Source organism: Hakea prostrata, chromosome 10 (genome assembly GCF_041222555.1).
Source record: "Hakea prostrata isolate BN-2017 chromosome 10, UWA_Hpros_2, whole genome shotgun sequence".
Lineage (NCBI taxonomy): Eukaryota > Viridiplantae > Streptophyta > Magnoliopsida > Proteales > Proteaceae > Hakea > Hakea prostrata.
Window position 1 is genome coordinate 14678039 of NC_142609.1, and position 12726 is coordinate 14690764.

Here is a 12726-nt window from a genome sequence, read left to right on the forward strand (position 1 = left end):
ACGGGGTTCCAAGAAGTGCTTCAACTAATTCAATCTTCATCGATGCGCAGATTTTCACTCAACATTGACAATGTGCTCAAGTAAGGGGCATCATTGTCAATGTCCATAGGCTCTGCATCAAGCATCGATGCATCCACTAAGAGGGCCCACAGGTCTCTTCTACCACCACTTCAGGTCTTCGGACCTACAACAATATAAAATCCGGGCTGGGTCAGGGTTAGGATAAGGCCGGATTTTACACCATGAGTTAGTCCACCAAAAATCTCTAATCTACCTATTGATAATCTTATAGATGCTTCGTGGGGTGATGAAACCATATGTGGAAATGGCTTGCGAAACTACTTTGATTAGGGCCTCTTCCTTGCTTAAGATAAAAAATTCTCTTTCCCCAACTTGACAAGTTGCCTTGCATTTTTTTCTCTATGTATTTGAAAACCTTGACGATCTCCCAAAGGTAGCAGGGAGCCCCAAGTAGATGCCATGAGAAGAGACCTACTAAAGGATGAAGTAAATTGTTTGTCTTGTCTGTTGAGGCACTATAGAGCTAAACTGAATGCTTGACTTTGACTAGTTCACTTCTTGCTTGATAAAAAGACTATATTCCAAGAGAATCTGCAAGATAATCAGTGCCTCCTGCCTCTCTATGCTAGTGAAAAACTTGCAATCATTCACAAACATGGGATGATTAATGATGGGGCCACCCCTATTCACTCAGACTCCTAACAATTGTTGTGTCTCCATTGCACAATTGTAGATTCCTAGATAAGGCTTATTGACATGGGATAAACAGATACGGGCTTAATGGGCATCCTAGTCTCAAGCCAAGTCGAGGGGTTACTTCTCCAATAATGTTTCCATTCACCTTGATGTGATACTAATAAGTTTATTTTATGCATATTATTTTGAATAATTAATTGGACATGATTTCATGTATTCACACTCGTCTTGCATCACTTTACCATAATATCGCATGTAAATGAGCATAAGATGCATGCTTTCCAAATTTAAGTAATTTTGAAAATTTATATTTATCCTAATAAATATTGATATAAATTTATCTATTTTTGTAGTGAATCATCTTAGTACTTGGACCTCCTTCAACAAGAAGAATTTGCTTGGAGCAATTAGTGGAGTTTGAAAGTTGAACACAGAAGGGAAAAAGAGGTAAAAGAGTTCTATTTAGAAAAGGAAAAAAGAAGAATCCCGTTTTTGGGTTTGCTTTGTCTAGTTTCTACAAAATCCTTCATCGGATGGTCATCCGTCGTCCAATCGAGCTAATTTTTGGATAGGAGCTTCAGGACTTCTTGATTTTTAAATCCAATGGTGGGATTATGCATTTGATCTCTCAAAATCAATGCTATTTGTTCGCCACTTAGATGAACAAATTTTCTGGTTTAGTTAGATTAGGAACTCAGTGTTTGTTTCAAATTATGTCAAGAATCATATCCCATGTAATCTAGGAAATCACTCTATAAAAGGGAGTATACTTTAGCAATAAAAAAATGTTTTTGGGCCTTGAAGAACTGCAAAGGACGAATTTGGATAGGAGAAGTTGCTTTGGAATGAATTTTAGAATTGCTAGATTTTCTATTTCTTCAACCTTAGAGTGATGCTCCCCTCAACTCTTTAACCTTAGAGTTATGTTCCCCTCAACTGTTTCTTCTTCTATAATGTTCTAGGTTTATTTTCTTAGGGTTGGATGGATCTTTACATGAGATAATTATCGATTTTATTCCCTTTCATATAATTCAATACTCTCTCTTGTTTTCTTCAGTTTTGTTCTTAATGTTTGAATATCTGGCCAATATTCATCAATCTCGTCGTGTGTTTTCGATCATGTAACAATGAGGAATGCATACTAGACCTAGGATGAAGAATGACAAATTACATCTATAGCATAATAGGTTAGATGGTTTGTTCGACTTATTTATGAGTTTCTTGTGTTTAATGTGATATACTAAATTGATCCTCTAAGTGTAACTGGTAAGGGGTTTAATATGTAAGGGATCTTCATGCGTAACGGATGAGGTAATTTTAGGGATTCTTGTCAACAAGAGTGGAGATTTTAAATTGATTATATGAGAAGGGGGAATAGATCAATAATCTATATTATGTTTGGTGAAATCGAATCCCTAGTAATTTCATTCATTGAGTTTTTGTTAGTAGATTAGTTATTTCATTCTTGTTTTGTTAATTTAATCAATAGTTTAGTTAACCCTTCATAATTCGTTTAACTAGATAATTATAGGTGTTCTTGAAGTCAGGACGTGATTTTTACTCTTTTCAATCCTTGTGGGAATGATATCCCTCTTACCTCTTTATTACTTGGGCGACCTCGTACACTTGCAAGTACGAACACAATAAATACTTGCCTATTGGGACACATTGTAAATACCCAATTTCTAGAAATTGGGTCAAATTTGAATTTTTTTTTCATTTTCATATGTGCAGGTCCTTCCAAAGCCCCATATCGCTCTAGAGCCAAACTAAAATGAAGGTAAGCCAAATAAAAACTTAATTTATTGTATTAGAATTTATAGAATTTGTTAGTGTGAAGAAATAGTGTCTTAGCTCTCGGTTCGCTTCCTGATCCAAACCTCATCCCTGAGATCAAAGAAGAGATGAGAGTGGGCTGCCTCTGAAGACAGGAAGCCACCTCTAATGATTAAGTCAGTCCTTGAAGAAGAAACTATGAATCACTCCTAGAAGAATAAATGCTCAAGGAGGATGCAGGAGATTAACAAAGAGGATATTCCTGGTGGATTTTAGAGGGAGAGTAATGGCTGGAGAACCTCCCCTTTTACCTGGGTAATCAACCGCTATTTATAACAAACCTTCAGCCTCTGATGGCCTCAAGACATGAGTTGGATTCTTAAGGGAAAGGCAAAGAATGGAGATGGCTTCCGAAAATGACGTGCCGATGCTGTGGCCAACGAGGCTGCTCTTAGTCGAAACGTCCTGTGAGCAAAAGATAATCCTGGCATACCCTTTTGATGATGGGACCGAAGCCCATAAAGAGGGGCCAATCCAGCTGGCATCTCAGGGCTCGAGAGAGGCTTTGAGTGTGTGAAGCTCTTGCCATCTGCAGGGGATAACTGAGATCCCAGATGCATTTAATGCGAATCCGCCACGTGGAGCCTTTTCCGCCAAGTCCCATGTTAACGGGAAGTTTTATCCTTTTGTACCTTCTCGGCAAGTGGAACTTCAGTTGGGCCTTAAGATTGAGAAGCATCCAAACTAAACGTGCCATTTAAGGCCCGTTCAGGAACTAGTTCTTTGGCCCATGAATGGCTAACAAATATGTCGATAACATAATTCAATAATAATATTTTCGGGGGGTTTTGCACTTAAACCCCCTGGAAGAAAACCAACGCTTTTTCTGCAATTTTTGGTAGATCTTGAAGTGGAAACACTGTCTGGGCTAGAATCCGATCACTAAAATGCACTTGTAGAGTCTCAAACACACGAACTGGAAAGTAAACTGAGGAAGATGACGAGGCTTTAAATTGGAGGAGAGAGAAAGCAAAATTCAAATGGATGCTGGAGATTGCCCAAAATGGATCATGTTGATTCAACTTTTTTTTTTTTAATGCTTCTTACTTCATGAACTTAAATGGTTCAGAAGGCCAGCCGTTTGTGGCAAACCATGGCTTGCGACAAGGAAGCCCTCTATCTCCATTCTTGTTCAACCTGGTTCTTCAAGTTTTACAGATCATTTGAGTGCTATGGCTGAACAAGGGTATTTTGAGTATCATCCCCATTGTGCCAATCCCAAGATAACTTCTATCTGCTTTGCAGACGACATGTTCCTCTGGAGTGACCCTTGGCTGCCAAGTGGAAGGTTAACCACTTCATGCAACCAAATAGTTGCTGCTTTGGGGAGAAATATAACTGATCATGTGGCAATTCTACAGGACGCAAATGATGGGTGGTTACCAACTTCTACGGATCAGTTAATTTCTAACCGACTGATGGAAGTTATCAGCACTCACATTTATTTGCAATTGCAAGTGGTTGCAGAGATAATAATGTGTTACGAATGGAACTACAGGCCATGGCAAAGGGACTACAGACTGCAATATACAAGGGTTTTCAATCTGTGGAAGTAAGGAGCGATTCTGCCTGGGCAATTACTCAAGTTAACAATCTTGATGCGGTGCTCTAGTGTGTTTGTGATCTTTTGGAATACATTTGGGAGCTTTGCGAAGCTTTTGTTAATTGTATTTTTGTTCAAAACCTACGTGAGGTTAATGCTGCAGCAGACTTCTTGGCTAACCATGTCCAAGAAGACGCTGAGATTTCTTCGCTTGTTAGCCACCTACCACGGATTTTTGTTGGCGCCTGCGCGGATGGATATCCACGCAAGCGTTAAAATGTGACCACGTGTTTTTATGAAAATAGATGGCTGAGATTTACTTGATCATTAATAAGTTTCAAATATTACAATCATACATCCTTAAAATATTTTAAATTTATGAAGTTAACTCACATGAAAGGAGAACCTAAACTTGCAAACAACGGCCGATTGGAAAATCTAACGATCCATCTAAATGCTAGGAATCGATGCTGAGTTCATTGAGAAATCGTTGACATCTGCTACCTCATCCTCTTCTTCCTCTTCTCCATAATCTTCTGTCTCTACCTCTCCAACGAACCAAAATTTGGGCGTAACCATAAAACGATTAAGATCGAGTTTAACATTCTCTTCCATCTCCGGTAGCCAGTCCCATCTTCTTTGTGTTTCACTCTTGATCGACGCCTCTCTTTTAATTTTGTCTCATCTTTTCCTTCGTTTCTCAAATTTGTGTTTGGATTCCTAAGCTTGAACTTTTAACCAAAATCAAAGCGTTCCTCCTCTTTTTCATTTTCATCAATCATTGCATCAATCTTGGTTTTCTTCAGTAGTTTCTATCTTAAGTGAAGAAACATAACAAATTTAGGTAGAGCTAGAAATCTTGGATGGGTTTCTTGTTTATTCTTGTTGAGTATGTATATGAAAACCTAAAGAATCTGCTGCAACTTTTTTGAGTTAGATTTGGCTATCGAAATGTGTATTTTCCGCTGAAAGCAAAAGTGTCCGATTAATTTAAATTATTTTCTGTTTTGTCCCAAAATTTGGCCTTTTCAGGAATTTATTTTAATCAAAGGGTGGTTGATTGTAAATTAAAAAAGTTTTTAAAAACTAAAGGCATTTGAAACCACTCAGATTATTTTAACAACAGGTATCCGCAACCCAGTGCCACGGACGATATCCGCATAGGCGCCAACAAAAATCCACCTACCACACTGTCTGAGCGACATCGTTCATGATGATAGGAGTGCACATGTTTACTATAGTATAGTTTGTAATTTACTTTTAAATATATATTAATATATAATACCTGCTTTTTTTTTTTTTTTTTTTTTTTTTTGGGTAGAATGTTGATTCAACCGACAGTATATCATCACTAAATCTAACCATGTCAGGCAACGTGGCAATCCATCGTAGACCAACGGAACGATTAATAGTTAATTCAATGCTTGGAGACCAACCGAACTCAAATTTCCTACCGACAACTTATCTTAATTTCTCACTCAGATGGCAACCACGTTGGCTATTACAACCTAGGGCCTCTACGTTATTTTCTTGGTGGTTGGTGTTGACTCCATTTCAAATGGTCCTTCTCTCCCCCCTTCAAAGGCAATACCTCCTTGATTTATTGGCCAAGACAAACATGTCTACACGCAAGCCTGTGCAATGGCCACCACTTCCGTGTTCATTCAATACTCAAAGTGTGAGCTTTGTCGACATGTAACTGGTGCTGCTGCCTATGTCAAAACGTACATTTCATCCATCATGGTCTTCATGCAGCAATTAAATTTGCTCTAATGACAACAGGTACTTTTCCATCTTCTGAAGGTAATATAAAGTTTAGAATTTGATATCTGTTCTTGCTTTAATTCTTGTAGCTTCTCCCACGAATGCTTCTTACAATCAAGAGGCTGAATTGGTTTATGGTGCTGGTAAAATTGATCCATTGAAGGCTATAAATCCTGGTTTTTGTGTATGATCTCCAGATGATTGACCACATACAAGAGCTGTGCAACATGGAATTAAATCCAAAAGATATTAAAACCATCTCTTGAGAAGATGTCAATTGCCCGAAGGTTATTAAACAATCGAATTCCCTTTTAAACTACCCTTCCATTGGTTCTAGAGTTGAAGCCAATTCATCCTTACACGCTACATTTCCCAATGACAGTAATTAATGTTGGCATACCCAATTCCACATACAAGCTGAAGATAGGCTCTCAACCACTTCTGAATGTCACTGTTTATCCTAAAGTCTAGTCTTTTGAATCTTTGAATGAGAAGCAATAGTTCAGTGTCAATGTTAGAGGAGAAGCAATTCCCGATGGTTCAGTTGTTTCAACATGGATATTGTGGTCTGATGGGATGCACAATGTAAGAAGTCCCATTGTTGTAGTTTGGTCTTCATGAGACTCATGTATCAATTCTAACTACCTTGTTTCAGAAACCATTAATTTAATAAATTTCTTCTGAGTTGATTCCCCCTCTCCCAACTGTACAAATAATGAAAAATGGAAAAAGGAGGGTTGAGGGTTCTTCGAATAATGTTTGTATAGATGTGGTGGTTGTCATCTGTGACAGCAAAGTGGCAATCCATTTGTTAAATGCGATTGAATAACTAACAACAAATGCGATTGAATAACTAATTCACTTGAATCTCAAGCATTTTCAATGTTGTTGTAAGTTTTGTTTCACAGCCATCTACCCTTTCAGATCCTTGTTTTGAAAGAGGTAATCCATCTTTTCCAGGAGATCAAATCAGGATCGTGGTAGAAATGTAGATTTTTATTTTTTTTCTCTCTTTTCTTATGCTTTACCAAGTGGGTTTGTTTATATCTAATATGACATTGTGTGGTAATCTTATAGGGAGACAAAAGAGTTTTGAATGAACATACAGACCCAGTTATTGGGTTAGTGTAAGAAGAAAATCCCACGCTCTTGCTTTTTGACTCAATCGCACATCTTAGATTTGTGGAATAGAATAGAGAAACCAGTCACGCACAATGAACATAGAGATTTTTTAATTACTTGGTTTGGAGATCTTGCAATCCTCCATCCAAGGCAGAGGTAGAACTTCTAGTTTTCCACTATAAATCTAATAAAATATACTTTCAAATCACTCTTTACAGACTTCTCTTTACAAGGATCATAATGTATAAACCTAGAGAGATACAAGAATTAGCATAACAGCCCCAAAATACAAGATCAAAATAGCAAGAAAATTGCAGCAACAGAGAATTGCAACACTTCACACAAAAGAGAAGAAGAAGATGATTGCACCACACAGAATGATAGCAACACCTAATGCAAAGAGATAAAACTCTAAAACTAAAATACCTGGAAAATGACAATTATGCATCTAAACTACAATGCAAAACAAAATATCAAGAATGCCCTCAATTTAATGCATGAATGCCAAATATACCCCTATAATGATGCGTGGATTTAAACCACATTACAACAGTTAGTGATTGACTACAAGAAAAACCTAAGCTATTTTGTTGATGTGAGAAACATTAATGGACTATAATTTGTTATAGCCAGGTGGGAAATTTTCAATGTTCATAATTAGTTACTCCAATGTTTTAATGTTATTTTTTATTCTGAAGCCTCAACATAATTGTAACCTAAGGTAAACAATTTCTCAACAAAAATTATTACGTCAAGATAACATAGAAAAATCCCCCCCCCCCCCCTCGGGAGTCTACTTGTGCAGAATTCTTTGGCATTGGGTTTGTCCTTTATTGTTAATTTGGCGCATGAAAACCTAGCAAGCTTCTTATATATAAAATTGGTCATACCTAAGGCACATAGCTTAGTTTCCACGTTTCGAGAGCTTAATATAAATTAAACATCTTTTAACCAAAAAAAAAATCATTCAAATATGGATTCCATGCCCTATGAATGGTAGTCATTCTTCAACTATTGTAGTGCCATAAGAAAATTTAAGTCATTATATTCACCCACAAATAATACATTCTATTTTGACTGAAGCTTATAATATAACTAAAAGATCTAGATGTACCATTCATGTCCACAAACTTTGTCTAATTTGTAAAGTTGCACTTAAATACAAAGACTAGAAAATTTCCACCTTAGCAAAAAGAAAAAAGAGTTTCCTCCCTTTCGGTCAATCAGAATAGACCTATAAATGGACAATCAAAATTTGTCTCTTAATTTACATTCGTATTCACTTAAGGGTGTCTGAACCCAACATTTTTTTTTACCAAAAAATATCATATCCATCAGGTAAACAACCATAATTGGAATTGGATAATATCCAAAAAAAAAAATTATCCAGTTAGAACAATATATTAAACATTTTTCCCCCTAAAAATGGCTGATAATTGGATTCGAAACCAGTAATTCATAAGTGGAAAATCGAAAGTTGGAAATAAAAAAAAATGACAATCAGTTACCCCCGACACCTTTTCTCCCCTAAGTCTGAGTTGGGATTGTGCTTCCCTCCCTCACATTTCTCTACCACACGTTAGGAGCGTGGCCCAACTCTGAATTTTGACAAGAAAAACCGAAGGTCAACCTCCAATGGATCTTCCTACTAATGTGTAATAAAAAAGTATGAGGAGAATATAAATCTTTAACATTCTAAAAAGAAAATCTAGACTCTTTCAACTGTCTCTCTATAGGGAAAAAGAAAGTGATGCACCATTATTAAACAGCTTAAGTTTTGACATTCCAATTGCAACTTGATATAAATTTACTCAAATTCTTTATACGCGTATGCATTTCTTTATATACATATCCATTCATAGTCCGTTAGTGCAATTCGACAAAAAAAAATTAAAGCCTCAAAGCAAATGTCAACTCTAAATTCTAAGTTGTTTATTGGAAGATCAAACCATGCATATAGATAGAGTGAGTCAGGATCACCTCTTTTGTCAAGAGAGAACAATGAATTCTCATGATACTTCCTCACTACGAATTAATAGTGGGGTCCGCTAGTAAATATTGAAAAAAAGATAAGAACTAGAATTTTAGTGGAGCAATAAACGTGTTTGTTTGCATTTCCACTTTGTGGTGTGTTCTAAGGTTTTATTGGGTTTGACACATACCATAGCCTGGAAGACCTTGTTTATTACGTATATGACAGTTTGGTCAATTCATCTCCTTGATTTCAGATGTTTTGTTCAAACCTTGTATTGCATGCATTTATCTTTTCTTTTTGGCGTGTTTCTGTATTTTTCTTCTTTTGTGTGTTCCGTATTTTTTTCAGTCTTTTTGAATGAAGATTTGTTTTTTTTTTTACTAAAAAAGAAAAGAAAAAAAAATAATTAATGGAGTGTTTCCTAAATTATGTCTTTATTGTATATTTGTATTTTTCAAAAGTGTTAAAGGAGCACAAGAATTTGGATCCACATCATTTGTAATTTCATTTCCTAAAATACCCTACAATTCCCTTATAGGATTGTGCCATATGGCATTTAAGTAATCTAACGGTTACCTAACAAACTAGAGTTTAAATAAAATTCAAATTTAATTTAAATTGGATAACCATTGGATTAATTAAATGCCACATGGCACAATCCTATTAGGGAATTGTAGGGAATTGCATAGAAATGAATTACTGAGGATGTGAATCCCATGACCAATCCAAACTCAGAGTGTGAGTTTGGCTTGCCAGAGCAAACCTAGTCTTAGTCTTGACGCTTGACTCTTGACTTTCCTAAAGTTTCGCATCTTTTACATGGACGATAATGCCCTTGAGTAAAAAATGGTTTTTCAAAGATAGGTGTGGGACCCACTGTCATATCAATTGAAGAACGTGCAGAGATGATACAGTGGACAACACGCGAGCAACACGAACGCAACCAATTATTACAGCAAAAGTTTTTTAATAATTTAACTATTAATCGTTATTATCTAGTTGAACTTTGGATATATAAATCCCCCTTAACGCTTTTTCTGTTTCCACATATGTTCGCTTTCACTCTTTTGTGGCATTACGAGCAAATTTATAGAAACTCTTTCGAAACAAGGCAAAAAAGAAAGAAGAAAACGAGTTACGTATGAGAAATGCCAACGACCGATCTTTCAGAACCCACTATCTTCACTTCTGAAATCTGTTCTTAACTTTCTTCTTCATCTGTATTCTCCTTTTTTATCCAAATTTGGTCTGTTTCTGCAAAGGTATGTAATCTGCAATAATCATGCCAAATGATAATCATTTTATTGTGATCAATTCTGGGTTCTCATCTAATTTTCTTCAATTTTGCAGCCCCGGATTTCTGTACCTCCACATTTGGGACTCTTATTTCTTGCATTTAATTATCAGCCGGGTCTTGAAATAACAAGCTCGTGAGAAAACCTGCTTGCCCTTTCTAGAGGTGTTTTAGATGATTGGGTCTAAAATTCTTGGGGTTGTAATGACTCCTTCGCGGGGAAACTCAATTGGCAACCACGCTCACAATTCTTCAGGTGATTTTGGATGTTTTCAATTCTTCTTTTTGCATTTTCTTGAATATTTCTTCTTCTTTCGTATGCTTGTATTTCTCGGATGTGATTTTATATGAACTAATGCCAACAAATGTTTTCAAGTGGAAAGATATAGCAGAGGGTAGATGGATTTTGAATTTCCCAATAAATTAGTGGAGTTAAAACCAAGTTATTATGAAAGTAATAAACCAGTGGATGAACAAATAAATGCCAAATAGTTGAACAAGGCTGGGAATATTGATCACTAATTTGTTGTTGAGGTAGATAAGTTCTTCTGCATCATTGGTGAACCACTTTCCTTAGATAATTTTGGTTGAATTGGTAGTGGGTGAGTTCTTGGTGAACTTAGGACCAAACATTTAAAAAGTTGCTGAGTTAATGTTTCTCTCACAGTGACTCAAAAATTATTACATCAAGGGAAATCTTGAAGTGGCAGTGATACTTTGGCCGTATTTTTTTGGATGAATAAAAAAAATCCCTGACCACTGATAGAGGATGCTAGGTAAACTTGAGAAATAAACAGACTTTGATGGAAACTGAAAATTCTTGAATTTTGAGAGAAAAGTATGTATTTACTTAGGTGAATGATGGATGAATTATCTTCATTCACCATCCCCTAGCCCAAAGATTAAGGAGAGGAATTCTCAGGTTTATATTTAGTTTTGTGGTAAGAGTATATATTCATGTACTTTCATCCCATCCTTCCTCTGTGATTTCCTTAGTAGTGCAGCACAGAAAGCATCAAAAGGTTTGGCAAGGAATTAACAAACTACAGTTCCAGGATTTAAGAAACTCGTTTAGCTGTCATTTAGCCAACAATCTGTGTCTAGCTCCTGTATTTTTGTGAATAAGAAGCTGCCATTGAATTGCTTAATTATCAGAAATTTAGGACCACGTATAACTAGTAGATTTATGTCTTAAGAGTGACCAAACCTGCTTTGCTGTAACATTTCCTTTTATTTGTACTTTGCTTCCACCTAGTTCATTATGGAAGCTAGCTGGACACAGTATATTATTTTGAATGCTGTGATTCTGGCTTCACATGATGTGTGCATGTTGCATTTTATTCTTCTTTTTCCTTGTTAATATGAAAATCATGAATCAGCGGATCAGTCTTTTCTCCTTTAATACCCAAACTATCTATCTATGCAATATTTGATAAGATCCTATTGTCCACCAACCACTCCATTACTGCAATGGTCATTCTTCCAGCCTCGGGATTTCTCTAGATTGCTGCTTATCAATGACCATAAAACATCCAAGTGAAACATTACTTCTAACAAAACAAACACAGATTTAGATGCTTGTATCATTTGCACCATCTACACTTCATCTTTGCTAGAACTTTTTGGACAAAGTTTAGAATGTTTTTTCCTTAATTTTCCATCATCTGTTGGGGTCATTAGTCATTCATTCCTCTTCTTCCTTATTATCTAGTTTTCCAACTTTCGCCTTGGCTTCCACCTCCTTTTATTTCAGTTCAATTTTTGTTATCTTGGTCTTGGGTTATCAAACTTTACCTTCATTTCATAGGAATGATATACTTTGTACATCAAACTCTTCAGATATATCTTTCTTGGCAGCAAGATGGAAGCCTACGGCTAGCTCTTCCATCTTAACTTCTAGTAGGTGACTTTGATTTGACCTCCTTCCCTTTTTAATTAACAGGAGGTCAATCAAAAATGAGATGTTAATTTATCAAAGGTCCAACTGATCACTGCGTCTATATTATAGACATGCAACAACGATCCTTAGCCTATTTTCTTCCAAATAATTTATTTTAAAAGTATACTCAAGATATTTTATCTTTCTTTAGCTAACCAACTGTCCCTAACAATCTACTGCATTCCTGTGAATCAGGTGATGACTATGAATTTCTAGGTAAGAGAATAGGCCTTTCATTATCAGTCTATCATCTAGACTCATAATTTATTTATGTGTAAATGCACTGCTTTTTGAAGTTGATGATTCATTACTAGTCGACTAATTCTTCATATCAGACTCATAAAGATTCAAAACTGTGCTGCTTTTTGTCAATAACATCCATATAAGTTTGGGATTAATCGTTCCTTGGGATTAATTCATTCCTTGGTTGTTTTGTTTTTGAAAGCTCATTGCCCATTATCTCCTTGCAGCTGCCGACTTAAGTTAATCAATTAGCAACCTTTTTCGTTTTTAGTTAAATTTAATGGTGGATAGGA